Below are 17,303 nucleotides of genomic sequence, written 5' to 3' on the forward strand. Positions count from 1 at the left end.
CATTATACAATGTGATCATCACAAAGACATTTATTTGTAATGTGTAGTGTCAATCTCTACATACAACAAGATGCCGAACAGGCCAACAATTCACAACACAATTAACAAGGCTAACGTCAGGCTTATTAACACAAAAACACAAAAATAATTTAGAATTAGATTTTAGATTTTACTACTGATAAAAATAAAAATAGGAAATTTGATAAATAAAATCATGTGGTAATAAAATAAATAAATTCAAACAATAAAAGTTTAATATTAAATAAATAAATAAACTGTAAATGAAATTGAAATAAAGTGCAAACGAAAATATAGCTTTAAAACTGCTAAATAATTTGACAATTGCTTCAGCTGTCTTCATTTTTGCATTGCAGAACCAGAACTTGCTCTTCATATCGGTGACAAATGAACAATAACAACAGTCACAACAATAAACTCTTTTTATGATCATCTCTTAATGAGACACTTGGGCCTGCCTCTCAGACATGATCAGATCCAGTCTGGGTGGAATGGGGGAAAGGCTCACTCTCAGAGTAGCCTCCAGTGTTGCTCTGAGTCTGTTTCTGGCTTTGGTCTTAGTTGTGGCCACAATGGAGAATCCTGATTCACACAGGTATGTAGTCGTGAATGGGAGAAGGAGTTTCACAGCCCTCAGTGCTAGACATGGGTACTCCTTTGAGACAGCAATCCAGAAGGAGCCCAGGTCCAGTTTGCCCCACTGCAACTTTAAAGTGCTGTCGGTGGAAACTTCCAGAAGCTCGAATTCCAGATGTGAGGGCAAAGCAACATCATTTTCAGTGGGATCCACAGAAAATGGGTCCAATATCCACATGTGTCCCTCTCTGGGATCCTCAGGAAAGTACTCATCAAATTTCTCTGCCAGTTGTGAGAGGTGCTGAGAGACCGAGTCACTGATCTTCACCTGAGGGGAGTTTTCCAAAATGTCAGACAAAAGTGGAAACATGTCCATCCTCTTTTCCTGGGCCCTCTTAGTCCACAAAGCAAGTTTCCTCTTGAAAGCTTGAACTGTGTCTGCAACAAAAAACATGTTGCTATTTCTCCCTTGAAGTGAGATGTTCAGCTGGTTCAGCAATGAAAAAATGTCACAGAGGTAGGCAAGTTTAGCTGTGAACTTCGTGTTGGCATAGTAATGTGCAAGAGGAGATTTTTTCTCAGTCAGAAAAGAGAAGACCTCATTCCTCAGTTCAAACAAACGGTTGAGGACCTGTCCTCTTGAGAGCCATCTCACCTCACTGTGATAGAGCAGCTGGACATGATCTGCTTCTATGTCCTCACAAAGCTTGGCAAAACATCTGGAGTTCACAGCATTATTTTTAATGAAGTTGATGGTTTTCACACTTACATCCATCACCTCGTTGAACTCTGGTGACATCTTTTTTGATGCAAAGCTTTCACGGTGGAGGAAACAGTGGGAAAATGGGCTACTTTGTATTCTTTCCAGAAGCTGATGTCTGATATCTGAGGCCATGTCCGCGATACGGTGACTCACAGTGTCGTTTGAGAGTGGGATGGTCAGCAGCTTCTTTGCAGCAGCCTCTCCGAGCATCTCACGGCACATATCCACAGCGGCAGGCAGAACCACTATTACTCTGTGCCACACGTCTGGCTACGAGGTAGCTGGCTTTCAAAGCACATTTAGAATTACCTGTCAGTGACACGACAGACATTTTCTGCATCTGAAGTCCATTTTCTTTTCTCTTGAAAAATTCCACCGGCTTTCCCACGAGCGTTGGATGTTTGGTTTCAAGATGCCGCTTTAATTTTGAAGGCTTTAGTGCTTCGTTTGATAGCGCAAGTCCACACTCAACACACTGAGCTCTTGGAGTTGCCTCGGTACCTCCGTTCACAAATCCTTACTTTATAAAGTCCGGATTGTACCTGCGCAATATTTTTGCCTTTGTGGGGGGTTTGGCACCACTTTCCTCTTCATTTTTTCTTTTCAAAAACTTCTCCATCACTTTCTGACTTCACTACAGGCTAACGGCTCACCGAGTGTCTTCTTCTGCTTATTGGAGCTTGTTAAACAACTGACTGGCGCATTACCGCCACCAAGTGGTGGGAAGCGGTATTGTAACTGAGCATCTGATGGATAACCTGCGGTTTGCGGTGCGGTGCCGCGGCCCCCGCGGCCCACAGGTGCAAAACGGAAAGTTTTTTGCGGCCCTCTAGGTGGCGCTCGCGGCCCAAGTGTGGGCCGTGGCCCCATGGTTAAGAATCACTGATTTAGAGGCTGTTGTTGGTGAGTTGGAGATTCATTAAATCAAAGTGACTTGTGCAGCAGCAGAGCTGCAGTGTTGTCTCTAAAACACTCTGCTCTGTCTTTACATTGGCTCCAGACTCTAATCTGTGACACAGAACATCAGCATGGAGATGATCTGTGTCTGATGTCTTTATGTTAAACATGTCAGCCTGCACATCCTGACAGCAGATTATCTCCTCCTCCTGCTCCTGCTCCAGCACCCTGACGATTAGAAGTCCATTAAAGACAGAACAGGAAGTGCAGATTTAGAAACATGACATCAAAAGGAAAGTTTGTTACAGTAGAAATGCATCATCTCTCTGAGAGCAATCATTCAGGAAGCAGGAGAGCTCAGCTGGAGGTGACAGGAAACATTTGGAGGAGAGAGTGGGGGTTGACATGCAGCGAAGTGTTGAGTCTGGATTCAAACCCACAGTTGCTGCAAAGAGGATCATAACGTCTGTTCATGATGTGTCATAACTGCTATCCAGAGCACCATCACTGACTTGTTTTAAAGAAGACTCCTCCCACATATTGTAGATAGTAGGTCAAAATGTAGTACAAGACTTTACTAAACTACCTGGATATAATGACTTAAAGCTACAGGCAGTTTATTTTGGCATCATCATCACACTAGACGTCTGCACCTCCTCTTGGCTCTGATTTCAGGATTTCTAAAATCAAGCCTGTGACAGGAGACTGTGATGAATCACAGGTTGTTTCAGAACGAGGGCATTTCTCTTGGCTTGTCTCTCAGTTACTGATGTGTGTGCACGTCCCTTCAGGGTGTGAAAGTGAAAACCTGATTAATAGAGGAAAAACTAATCCTGCAGATAAAGTTTCTCTTCCAGCATTTACTGCTAAAACTGATAATTAGTGCAATAAAACAGAGTTTGATTTAGAAATGTCACCATGTTACACATACTCTGATGACAGAGACTGACATTCACGATGTCTGCTGCTAACCCAGATTTCAGGAGGAGCAGGAAGTCATGCAACCAATGATTGTGAGTAGATGTAGAGCAACAAGAGTCAAAGTGTGTTCAGCAGCTGTATGTACCTGCTGAAAGAAGTGACAGTGTTGTTCACAGGCAGCAGAACAATTCTCATCATGAGTGACTGAAGATATCTGAGAGGATCATCAGAAACAAATGTATATTTATATCTCAGTGTCAGCATTTGAAGAGTCTGGGATTAATCTGTCATATAAAGTTTGTTCTATCTCAGGTTTGTTGACTTTCTATTAAAATCAATCCTGCATTCATTTGTGTTGTTTATTGAACACACATTGAAAGTGACACAGCAGCTGTCTAACAGCTCTAGTTTGCAGTAATCAAAGAGATGTAAATAAACTTCCCTCCATCAGGGTTCACAGAAACAGATCTGATAGAAGAGCATTCCAGATGTGTCACACAGCAGATACAAGTCGGACTTCTTCAACAGCAGAAATAAAGTGATGCAGAGATTTGAAGTGATGACAGCGCTGTTAGAGCAGAGAGACGCTGAGAGCAGGAGGAGACATATTTGACTTTTCTAAAGAGAAGAAGAGAGAGAGAGAGAGAGAGAGAGAGAGAGGCTGAGAGCAGGAGGAGAGAGAGAGAGAGAGAGAAGCTGAGAGCAGGAGGAGAAATATTTGACTTTTCTAAAGAGAAGAAGAGAGAGAGAGAGAGAGAGAGAGAGAGACGCTGAGAGCAGGAGGAGAAATATTTGACTTTTCTAAAGAGAAGAAGAGAGAGAGAGAGAGAGAGAGAGAGAGAGACGCTGAGAGCAGGAGGAGAAATATTTGACTTTTCTAAAGAGAAGAAGAGAGAGAGAGAGAGAGAGAGCGAGAGAGAGCGAGAGAGAGCGAGAGGCTGCTGGATCTCAGGAACAAACTACCTGCTGACATGAGGTCCATCACAACCATCTCTCATTTTAAAGATAAACTTGTACATGTAAGAATAAATCAAAGCAGAGAGATAAACACCTCTTCATCAATCCTTCTAGGAGCTGTCAGTATCATAATATGCCTCTTGTCCTGTTATATGAGAGAAATACTAAAGAGTTACATCACACCCACTCAATGCACGGCAAATGATAGAAGTGAGAGCTGCAGCATCCTCCTGATGGAAACAGAGAGGGATCTCCATCCATCCAAATCAAAGTGAAGACACATTGTTGATGTCAGCTGTGAAATGTTTCATGACAGGGAACACCTCGGCTCTCGGACGAGCGAGCCCTGAGAGAGAGAGAGAAATCTATTTCTTTGTGTTGTTCCTCTTTGATGGACAGAGTCACCTCCAACAGAGCTGCTGATGTGGTCACATCTGTCTGCAGCGAGCAGGATATCCACTGTGATACCTCTATGATCAATATCACATCCATCCACCAGGTGGGTTCAACATGAATTCATTTAAGATTGTCCTCTTTTACTCTTTTCCATCCTGATAGTCTGCAGATGGGAAGCTAGTCAGCAATCATTTCAGGGCTGTGTTTAATTTTTCATATCTGAGGAAGTCTTTAAGAACAGGGAACCTAGAAATGCTTTCTCAGTAGAACAGAGAAGTTAAATGAACTGATAATTAAAGAACACTCCACCATCAGACAGGGAGGTTTTTAGTGTTCAGAGATTCAAGACCTCAGGAAGAAAATCACATTAAAGTCTCCTCTCAGTTATCTCTAACATCTAAAGAAGTACGTTTCCAAAGACATGCTGACAAACGCTGTGGGACACATTTATTACTGCTGCAACACAAAGTACCAGGATGTAATGAGTTATAGGAGGGAGACATTCTGGTTTAAAGATGTTTTATAAAAAGACATACTTGTATTGATTTATTGATGAAGTCCAGAAGTAAGAACATGACTTGGTGTATCTACAGCAGTTTATCTGAGTTCTGAGTGAGTTTGTTCTCATCAGCTAGCTGCAGAGATCCATGCAGACACAGGAAGAGGACAAAGACCGCTCCCTGACTCAAATGTTCAACATCCAGACACCTGAGCTGTTTAGCTTCACTTAACCCCATGAATTACAGAAATACATTACAAGGTTTGAACTTTGAATTTTTGGTACAATTTCATGTTTTGTGTAAAGACAAATTGTCGGGTTGGAACTTGTCAACACAGGTTCATTGATCTCCTCCATTACCTACATTCTAGTGTTTGAAGGCGTGATGTTTTGTCTGCTCTTTATAATAGTGTGTGTGATATTCAGACTAATGACATGGTGAGTGTCTGAGTGCCTGAGGTCTCTCTCACTTTGATAAGTGAACTCTAGAAGCACAGAGCTGCTGATGACTCTGTTGAACTCAATCCATGAAGGAGACATTTTGTAGAGGACTGAGCGACCAGCGTCTGCTAAATAACACACTAACAGGGTGCACAGCAATAAAAGTCCCACAGAGACACTTTCTCCACAAGCTGTCATGAGCAGAGCTTTAACTACCTCCCTCAGGTTACACAGGTGCAGTGTGAGCAGGGGGAGGAAACAGGGACACATTCTCAAAGTGACTTTTTGATTTGATTTCATATTTCAATCATCAAACTTTCAAAGTGATGGAAGAGTGACAGTTTCCTCTTCCTCATGAATTTCCATCAGGTTCTAAAGAAATAACGACTCTGTTTTTACAGCTGTCTGCTGTGCACACTGTACTGCTACATGGCAGCTGAATATATTCGACTGTAATACATTTATTGTTCTGATAATAATGGGAGCATATACGTAGATAGATACTATTTGCTCTGTGAAAACTATCAGAGGAAACAAAAATAAATGATATCATGTACGCCCCAACATCATCAACAGGTTTATATTCAGTAAACATATTAACTCAAACATTAATACAAAACATTAAAGTGTAAATGAACAGAGGAGGTTTTCTCTCATGCTGGCTGTTAATGTTTTTTCAGGTGAACACATATCATGGTGAAGATGAGCTCTGTTGATGCTTCCTCAGACCAACTACATAAAACATTATAAGTGATAAAATACAATCTCCAACTGTAAACTACAATAGAAACCTGCATCTCAATCACACTAACACAATACTCAATTATGAAGAAGATGAAGGAGCAGATTTTCAAGCTAAGATTTTTAAGATATTTTACTGAATTGGACGTTTAAGATAAAAAAAAAAAAAACGAATTGGTAAGTCATATATTTATTATGAAATTATCATGATGCTCTACAGCTAAAAATCAATCATCAAATATCAGACTTAAGACTATAATTAATAAAACATGTAATAAAACAGTGGTTCTATCTTGTTTCCCTTTAAGGCAGATCTAATATAATACTTTCTCAGACAAATCTCACAAGAACACATTTAAAATACTTCTGGTACAAAGAAATGCTGACATGAAGAGTCTTTTATAATAACCTAATCGTCTCACTGAGGGGGGTGCTAATGCTAACTATTGTTGCTAGGTAACGTTTGCATGTGACAGTCTGAAAGCTGTTGAATGTATAGATTGTGTTTAAATAGAGGACATATCCACTGTGACATCATCCATAAGTTTGTGGATTAGCTACTGAAGTATAACGTTTAACATTTTAGTAGCCACCCTGTTTCAATTGGAGCCATGAGCAATAATATTTAGATGAGTGGGTACAACTGGTTGTAACAGTGAGTGGAGGTATAAAGCTGATTGTAGAGGGAGCTGCTTCATCCATCAGCAGCAGCAAAGATTCATCACTGAAGAGGAAAAATTAGCTCCAGGTTTCTCCATCGTTTATTTCCTGGTAAATAATGTGTATTCTGTTTTCTGAGCACGCCAACTGGTCAGACTAATGAGTCTGATTTATTCATATTAAATGGGCTCTGTGTTGGGGGGCGGAATCTGTACCATATGTCAGTCAGGTATAGTTTGACATGAAGCACACAACAGCAGTGAGCACGCAGCTGTTCAGGTAGAAGAAGGCAGATGGATACCTGGATGATTTCCTCTAATGACTACATTGATGAGCTCCATTTACTTTAAAATGCATCATGAGCTCTGAGTGAGTCACAGAAATGTGTGCTCAGCTGTTTGGAGGCCTTTCATTGTTAGGGGGGCTTTAACATGTGTTGTTTTAATAAAATGATTTTCTTTACCCAAGGAGAAAATAAAGCATACCATATCTTATTAACGTTGTTAGTTGATACCAGAAAAAAAGCTATGAAAAACTTTTATGTAAAAATCATCTCACAAACAAAAATTCACTTTAACAGAAAGTAGAAGCCAGAAATAAATACCATTCTAGTTTTTAAAATGAAAATAATGTCTATATTGTAAACACGTCTATATAAGAGAGACACATGTTGCTATTACTCTAAGTGAGAAGCAACCTCAATTAAAAAGTGAGAGGTCAAGTCGTCCTCCTTTAAAGAATCACCATCAGTTATCTCAGTGAACAGTTTGCATCACTCTCATCATGGCTGATAAATAACTGTGTTTTTGATCTCATCAAGGGGAAACATTTGGCCTCAACATGACCTCCTCTAATGACTCTGTTAATGGTGTTCACACACTCAGGTGAAGCTCTGCAGAGTGTGAATGAAACACACAGCACAGTCAGCCTGCTCAGCTCAGGGTCCTGTCTGCTGAGAGGGAGAGAGGAAGTCGTCTTCATGACACAATCATTCAGGTTTACTGAAGCTCCAGAGTGAGGAGGCAATAAGGGAGGCATAAATCCAGGATGAAATCTCTCAGATTGAATCTGAATGAGCCTTTAAACAACCTGCTGCCAACACGACTCTATCGGAGCAATCTATGGTCTAACAGGCGCTGTGTGAGCCTCCTGTCCAATCACAGATAAGAACAGAGGCAGGGACTGCTGGTGAATTATGAGCGGGGCTCTCTTCTTCTCTCAGCATCCATCAACATAATTGTTACACTCCAGCTCTTGTGCTTGTGATCTCTCTGAGTTGAAAATTGTCGTCTGTTCTCTTCCTCTTCAGCTTTGACTTTGACAAAGTCTGTGAATGTTCTGCATATCATCATCCTGAACACGCTCACAGATGATCACGGCTCACTGACTCTCAGCCTCAGAGTGGATTTCTGCTCAGCACACTTGTTGGAGTGTTTGAGAGGTTCACACAAACAGCAAAGTGTTTTCCTGTTTTCATCTGATTTCTGCTGAAGCACAAACTCTTGATTAGACATTTTCTCCAGCAGACGTTTGCTGACTTTACAGCTCATGGTATGAAAGTGCTCTGTCTGGAAATATATTCTGATGCAGATTAAGAGGCTCTAATTGAAATTTGAAGCAAGGTGATAAACTGTATTACAAATCTGTATACTTGATGCATCAGAATGAGAAATTAACCTGATGACTAAAAGACAGATTTTCTCCCTCTGTCCGATCTTTTTTATTGTCAGGTTAAGATTTTGTTCCTAGTTTGTCAGAGGCCCCCTTAATATCTTATTTGGAAGTAAATGATTGGAAAGTATCTCCTTCCAGGAACTGGATAAGAAAGCAGGTCTAAGCCTGCCCACTCAACAAAACCCCATCACTCAGAGAAATGAATTTACACCCCCCCCCCCCCCCCCCCCTTTTTTTTTTTTGTTCCTTAATGTTATTCCAATCATTTAGTGTGTAATTTATCCAGCTGTTTTGTAATCTTCATTTTCTCCCAATGCTTTTCTCATTCTGTCTCAGGAATATTATTGATCGGAGGGGTTCCCTATCATTGAATTTTGTTCAGTTTGTACCCATCTTGTATCTAGATCATCCAGTACACCAGCATCTGCAATTTGGCTGCCCAATAACACATTTGAAGATTTGGCAGGCCAAGTTTGTTGTTTATTATTTAGCGAGAGAGAAGTTAAGAGAAGTTTTTCTGAGTGTAACTCTGGGTCTTTTCTTCTACCAAATGTACTGCAGAAGGGGTTTATTCAGCATCTTGAACGAGGTGTCAGGTACTGGTGTGGAGAGTGACAGAAACAGAAAAAGTAATTTAGGTAGTATATTCATACCGTTTCAATTCTAACCATTAGAGAGAGAGAGAGAGAGAGAGAGAGGTAAAGTTACTCATCTGTCCATGTCTGATTTGATTTGTGAGAACAGTTTCTCGTAGTTTGTTTGGTTCACTTTTTACAAACTAAAACAAAAGAGAAAACTGAAAAATAAGAAATTAAAACGTGAGTACAGAGGGATCATTGAGGATGTTTGTTGAAACTTTAGGGCACGGTCACACTGGCCATCCGTACCGTGCCCAAGAACGCTTCAACGCTAAAGTCCAGTTCGTTTGACCAGTGTGACCGCTCCATATCGTGCTCAGGCACGGTACACTTCCTTGGCTTTGGCACACTTCAGAGAGGTGTGCTTCAGCACGGTACACTTCATGCACGAGCACACAACGCTGACAGCCTTCATTCTGGAGAAATCCAGAGTTTCATGTCTGTATCTGACTAAAATTACACAATATAAGACACAAAGTAGCTGTCATGTTCTCTGTGTTGTTCTCCGATGTGCGGGCGTCCGCGCGGCCGAGTCCGCGCGCGAGTCCATGCGTGAGTCCGCGTGGACGCCCGCACATCGGAGAACAATTAATTTATTTATTGCTGTGTCTGATTAAAATGGCTTAAATAAACTGTAAAGTCAATAAAGTAGCTGTCATGCTCTGTGTTGTTCTCTGATGTGCAGACGCGGACTCGACTGCGCATCTGCGTTTTTCTCTCTCTCTCTCTCTCTCTCTCGTCCGCCTGTTTATAAACTGAGCACGCTTCATAATAACATAAAGTGTGCATGTGTTGTATTACGACGTTATGTACAAGAGGTAATCGTGCTAAGGCACGGATAGTCCTGTGTAGTGTGACCGTGGGCCGTGCCGGCCAGTGGGGGAATGGCGCTGCGGGGGGGCAATCGTGTTTGGGTACAGCACGGTACGGATGGCCAGTGTGACCGCGCCCTTAGTCTCTCCATGTTTGGTCCTCTCTCTGCACTGAGCTACTTTTCACACCTTTTAATCTCTTAGCAGCTCCACAGCAGGATTTATAATGAGGCTCATTTGTTTTCACTTCAAAAAGACTTCCTGTCATACCTGCTGCACAAAACCATGAAACATCTCAACATTACAGCTGAGAGACATTCACTCAGCTCCAAATAATAGCTCACATGTATCCACTGAAGTTTCTGAACAAATCTCAACAACTTGAATTAGTAGCTGTCTGTGCACACAGCATGTCAGGGGAAATTCAATATCAGCAAATAAGATCACAGAGTTTAAACATGCTGCACCCACTCCACGATGTGCTGGTTAGACACAGGAGCACATTCAGTGCCAGACTGATCCCCCACCGATGCACCACAGAACATCACAGGAGGTCATTCCTGCCTGTGGCCATCAAACTTTATAACTCCTCCCTTTGAGTGAGTGACAAACACTCTGTCTGACCCTGGACTATCTCAGCCTGAAAAAAAAAAAAAAAAACTGAAAACTGTAACCTCCACCATAACTCATTATTTATTAAAACTGCAATATAATAATAATGAATAATATGTCCATGTGTAATATTGTGCAATATTGAAGAAAACAGTGCAATAATCTTGTGTGTATATATTCCATTTTACTCTTATTTGTGTAAATATTTATTGTACCTATTATTGAAACCTTACTTATATTCCTATTATATTTGATTAATATTGTTATTACTATATTTCTACTGCTATATTGTATATTTTGGAGCAACTGTAATGACCGAATTACCCTCTGGGATTAATAAAGTATTTCTGATTCTGATTCTGATTGTTTAGAGTGACTGGGTTTTACAGTGGAGGCTACTCCCCCCTCCCCGATGTGGAGTCAGAACCTTGTACTTTGTAAGGGCTGGAGGCCTCCAACTGTCTTACCACCTCTCTCACACACCTCCGGATCATGTTCTCCATTCCCCTGTCAGAACCTGCTTCCTTAGGAAGTTCATGGGAACTCCGGTTATGCCTACCCCTCTGTCTGGGGCTTCGGCCATCCCGAGAGTTCTGTTCGGGTCTGGTGGTGATCTGTACTTCAGGTTGGGAACTACCCTGTGACTGGCTCCTTCCTTCACCCCCCTGGTTCTGTTGTTTATTCTGCCGGTGATGCAGTTTCTTAGATTTATTCATAGCATAAGGCAATTTGTTGCCTTCTAGTGCTAGGTCACTATTGTGTCTCCAAAACCCAGGACGTATACGTGTTTCACAAGTCACCTGTGCAAATTTCTTGATCTCTGGCATACCAAGCTGATGTGTTCGGCAATGCATGGTGACATCGTAACGCACACAGCCATTCAGATTGTGCAGGAAGATGGACTTGAAAGTTTGGTCCTCCTCCAAACCTGGAGCATTACGTCCCTGGAAATACGCAGATTTTAGGCGCTGGTAATAATCTCTGGGTGCCTCATGCTTCTGGTGCCAGACACTTAAGGCTCTAAGAGGGGCAGATACAGGGTCGGTGTAGGTGGAGAATACCTCACACAAAGCATTGCAGAGTGCTGAGTACTGGGCCCTTTCCGAATTGTCACAGTTCAGTATGCAGTACTTACTTTTCAGTAGGGAGTTTCAGTATACTGAACTTTCGTGGTCATTCGATATGCATTTTTTGGGTCCACCTCAGTATACTGAACATTTCAGTATGGATACTAACTTCCGGGTTTTATGCAGTATGGATCGGATGCGTGCTTTCAGGAGATGAATTGTATTTTACCACCCACAATGCTGTGCGAAATTAAACGTAAATCGTCACTTCACGTCAGCCTCCAAATCAAAACAAACGAGCATGGATTAATTTAATCATTTATTAATCTAGAGTTAAAGTCCCGACTGAAATCACGACTTTTAATTAACTACAGAAAATATAACAAATGTCTGCATTATTATAAAACCTTTCCCCCTCTATTTAAATAATGATTTCACTATTTAAAAACGTCTTTATTGGTTTATTTTACTTTATATTCTGTATATTACTGTCTTTCATTTCTACTTTTCATTATGAAGGCTACTGTATGTTATTTAGTTATTTAATCTGTCTTTTACTTGATTCACATTGTGATATTGTTTTTTTTTTTTAACTGACTGTATATGAGCATTACTCTTCTTGAATAAAGCTAAACAAAAAAAAACAAAAGAAAACAAAAAAAAAACGGGTGGATGCGGCCGGTTCGGGAAACATAAATGACGTCACTTCCTTACTGAATGAATCAGAAGAAGTAAGAACAAATATCTGCCTACTGTGCGTGCCTACTGAATAGTAGGTACTAACAGTATACAGCACGGATATTAGGTACTGCCTACTGCCTACTGACAGGTTGAGTAGGTACTTGGCAATTCGGATACAGCCCTGGTCTCTGATCTCAGGCTGGAGGGTAGTCATGAAGTCACGGACACTCTTGGAAGTTGTCTTCCAGATCAGCTTGAGTTTTTCTCGTGTGGATGCATCAGGTAGATCACAGAGGCGCAGGTTGATCTCTCTGAGGTAATCACCAATGCTGAAATTTGGGTTACCTGGGTCAAACCGGTCTACATCCTTCACCAGGGATTCAATGAGCCTTATGCGCATTCTTTGAACTCTGGGTGGACAGGAGCCATCCGATTCATCTGATGTTTCGGAACTTCTCAGCTGTGGAACATGCGGTGTGGACTTACAGGTAGCAGGAGGGGGGCTGGTGTTATCCCTGCCTCTGGGAGCTGAGAAGTCACTCCCCTTCCTATGTGGTGATTCAAACCTGTGAAGGTGTGAAAAGGTGTCACAGCTGTCGGGGGACTCGGGCGTTTCCCCAAAGGGAGGGGCTCCACAGTCAAAGTCTTTGTTTCCAGGAATGGCAGGGAAAACAAGACTAATTTTCTTAGTCTTTGGGTTATCCTGGCTGCTCGATTCTTTACTGAGCTTTTTCAGCAGGGTTGTTTGATCTCTTAATGGGCTTGGTTCAAGATCACGGCCATATTCTGACGATATGTCTTGCTCCATGCTTACCTGTGCTCTTTGAATAACGTCAAACACATCCAGCCCATCCTTCTCAGCAGTTTTGAGTTGCTGACCAATAAATGTATTTTCTGCCAACAGGGATTGGATGTGGTTCTGCAGGGCTTCTTTTTCTACTTGCAGCTGGGCTTGTTGTATGAAGGACTTGCGTTGGGAAAGAAGGAGGAGTTGCCCAAGAACATTCAGGATTATGCTTTGGGGTTTTCTGGCTCGGTGGTTGGCCTGATCAACGAGCTCCTTTGACTTCTTATCACAAATGCTAATTGAATGGCTATTTAGGATGGCTATCTCCTCTACAGAGAGGTGCGTCAGACCGGCAACAGTTTCTTGCAGTGATGCGTCGTCTGATCCAAAAGGAGTCTCAGCTCCCGGCTCATCTAGGGTCTTGGTACACATTTTACGTGATAAAACGGAACCACATTGGATTAGTGTTAACCAAGCCGCTAAGCTAAACAAAGCTAGATCAACAGAAGAGCAAATCGTATCTAGGTTTACCAACTGACCACTGCAGTCTATCCTTGAAGCTAGGAGAGGGGATTCACACCTCAAGTCCTCAAAGGAAGGGAGGAACTCACACCTCTCAGACAGCTGACTATGCAACAATTATGGCTATATTGTTGTCTCAAACAACAAAGAGCACACAAAAATTAAAACTACTCAACTCACCAAAACACAACAACACAACTAAAATACAACTTGATGTCTGCTTTGCTTGAAATGAGAATGTTCAAAACAAATACATTTCTTTAGAATAATTACTTCAGGATAAAATTCTGGATTAAAGCAACAAACTAGTTCATTAAGAAAGTCGCCCTGGCTGCATCATTATGTTCAACAACATACGACACTATATACGACAGCTTGCTGTCTGCTTTGAATAAACAACAAGCAAGAAAAGTAAATCTTCAAAGGAAAAGAAAATTTTTCCTCAAGAAAAATCTCTTTTTGGATTAAAAATTTGGATTACTGTGCATTAACAGGGCAATAAATGGTTTATTGAAGGCCTCACATGGGGCACCATTTGTTGGGGTTTTATCAAGTCAACGTTGGTTATATTCTTTAATAATTATATTTAATTATTAATTATTTAATAATTTAATAATATAGATAACAATATCATTAAACTATGTTTCATCAACTCTTGGGGCACCACCCTGGAATCAGGGAAATATAACCAAAATATCACTAAAATCAGTCTCAAATGAGTTACTTGATTATTGATATTATTAATAATTAGTAACTATAGTTAATAAATTGAAGGCATGAAATCCGTACACAAAGCCCTCGCACCCAGCTTATATCACAATGCAAATACACCAGTAATCACAAACAACTGCTCTCTTAAATTATAACAGAATTTATTTAAACAAAGCAACATCAATCCAAAATCAATGAATTTAATTAAACAAATAACTATTACAAACTAATCTAAGCAAACAAAAATTATCAAGCAAAACTTGTGAATGAGGTGTAAAAGTGTAGTTGTGTTGTGTGTGTGTGTGTGTGTGTGTGTGTGTGTGTGTGTGTGTGTGTGTGTGTGTGTGTGTGTGTGTGGTTGAGAGAGAGAGAGAGAGAGAGAAAACAAAATGGTGGAGAGAAACAATGGTGGACAACAAAGGAAGCCGTGTGGCTGCCTTTTGAAATAGTTTGAGCTCTCTGAGCTGAGTTCAGTAACTGTTACTTAAACACCAGAAAGCCAGTGGCCGGACTTTGATTCAACGGCGGGTACACTGGTCTTTCTGTTTGTGAAAGCCGTTGACTGAAGGTAAACTAGCACAGCATTACATACATAGGCGAACACGGCGGCTCATCACAATAAAACAAATGCAGCAGCTTACAACAGATAATAAACAGAATGTGATGTCTTGTCAACAATGATGCATAATTATCAGTGGTTATAAAGGAAACATAACTATTTCTGAAACTATTTCTGCCCAGACCAAAGCTCTTACTTGGGGTAACTCCTGGTGATCATTGCACAGTTGGTTAGATCATCAATCTGTGGAATATTAAATCAACAGATTCAGGCAGGTTTCCTTCATGACAGATGTAGGAGGAGGTTAGCAGGATTCAGATCTTCGACCAGAGCGCTGCTCTAGGGTCTTCTGGTTGCAGGAGCCGAGTTCTTTATGTGTCCTTGTGGATTCAGGGATCAGTGGGCTTCCTTCAGCACTCCTGTCCGGTTGCGTTCAATGACGTCTTATGAAAAATCAAAGGAAAGAAACTCTTCTTTTTGCTCGAAGCTGATAGCATCTGATTGCGCCCAAAATTCCTAAAAATATGCCGTGGAAGTAGTCAGCTGAATCCTCTGATGCTTAAATTCAGCATGTGAAGAGCTAGACTGAACAACCTCAGCTCTGGAGTTTAACCTATGTAAGCCAAGAGGAGGAAAGGGTTTGTCTCGAATGCTGGAGTCCATCTTGTTGGAGAGTTTATCCTCGGGTGTCAGCAGACCACACTTGAAGAGACAGAAGCAATGCCTGGCGATTGCTTTTAAAGACTGGAGCTGCAGAGGACTATGAGTTTTGTACATGAGCAGAAACATAACACTAACCCTCACCATGAAGACAGTATGATATGATAAAGTATGAAATAATAACAGTCATAGAAATAGAGAAGATCAGTGAAAAAGAAGAGCATTTCATAAATATCTACAAAGACTTAAAATGAGTCTATGATCAAACTGAAACAGATTGTCAGATGGAAGTGTCTCTGCACAGTAAAGATAAATATACACAGAGAAAGAATATACATCTTACTTTGTGCTCCTGTTGATAAGAACTGTGAAATGTGACAGCTTTTATTACAGCACAGACAGGTGGGATAAATACTCTGACATTAAACTGATGTGACGGCTCGTGTGTAAAGACATGACAAAGATCCACAGCTGCAGGATGCTGAGAGAGATGAACTGATAATGTGATGATGTAATGAGTTCACAAAGAGTTTAAAGCTGTGAAGATTATTATTCTATAAAAGGTTTTAAAATCACAGAGAAGAAGAATTTGTTCAGGTTTAATTTGTTTGCTTCACTTGCAGAATGTCTGTGTAGGTTCTCAGTCATCCAGGTCAAAGGTCAATTCAAACTTGATCCAAAGGTAACTGGACTTGGTTGATGGTCCACAGAGGCTAACATTTATAGCATCCTTTATTTGAAGCACACATCCTCAGCTGATCTGTTTTCTTCCTCTCCTCTCTAAACTGATGTTCCTGTGACCTCTTACCTCTCAGCTCCACTCTGAAATATGTTGGAATAGAGAGGGATCTTCCTCTTTAACACAGGAGTGGTGTCAGATGAAAAGCTCTCAGCTGTGAGTCTCAGAATCAGCAGTCTGTGCTCATCGTCTGCTTCTCATGTCAGGCTGCACGGCTCTCTCACACAGTGCTTCTTTAAAGGTTATCTGGAGAAAATGTCTCTACATCCTTTAGTCTGCAGCCACCATTTCATCCCTAAATGACTGTTGAACACAATCAAGAGCTGTCCTTGTCATTAGAAAGCTTTCCAGCAGCAAACAGGTGAATGTGCTCAATAACAGACCATGTGTGTGTAAATAATCTGCATCATTACAAGGAGAGTTAACATGGACTCCAAACAATAACAGAACAAACTCTATTGAGTCTACCCCACAATCTACTGCAGCTCTCACATTATCCAATGGTGGAGCAGCTGCTCATCAAGTGGTGTACAAATAAAAGTAACCAAACTGTAATATGTTTTATAAGATGTTAAATCATTTACAATGACTAAGCAGCTGGATTATTAATGAACAGATGTTGAATTCAATTAACAAACTGATGGCTGTGCTAGCTGGATGCTAGCTTATTGATGACCTGTAGTTCAGTGTGTTGTCAACATCATACTAAGTTTTAGGTTAGTAGTATGCAGTTTATACTGCTTTAGATTTCAAGTAGCATTTCTAAAAAATATTTTGGTTTGCTCGGCCTTTCATGGTTATTCACTCTCATTCACTCTCATTCAGTTACAGACAGAATGGATGACAATATATGAGTTCAGGTAAATAAAGGAAGTAAGATATCTACTGAATTAAATCATAAAATGACCTTACTATATGATCAGACATTAAGGAAACATGTTGACATGCTGGCTTCTCAACAACAACGCAGCA

The 17,303-nt window shown here is 40.9% G+C and overlaps 1 protein-coding gene across 1 annotated transcript in view; it reads right to left on the reverse strand.

The window, feature by feature from the left end:
• ntm (neurotrimin) overlaps positions 1-17,303 on the reverse strand; it is an 893,017-nt gene that overhangs the window by 767,155 nt on the left and 108,559 nt on the right. The gene's annotated exons all lie outside the window — the stretch shown is intronic.

Source organism: Labrus mixtus, chromosome 14 (assembly GCF_963584025.1).
Source record: "Labrus mixtus chromosome 14, fLabMix1.1, whole genome shotgun sequence".
In the NCBI taxonomy this organism is placed as follows: Eukaryota; Metazoa; Chordata; class Actinopteri; order Labriformes; family Labridae; genus Labrus; species Labrus mixtus.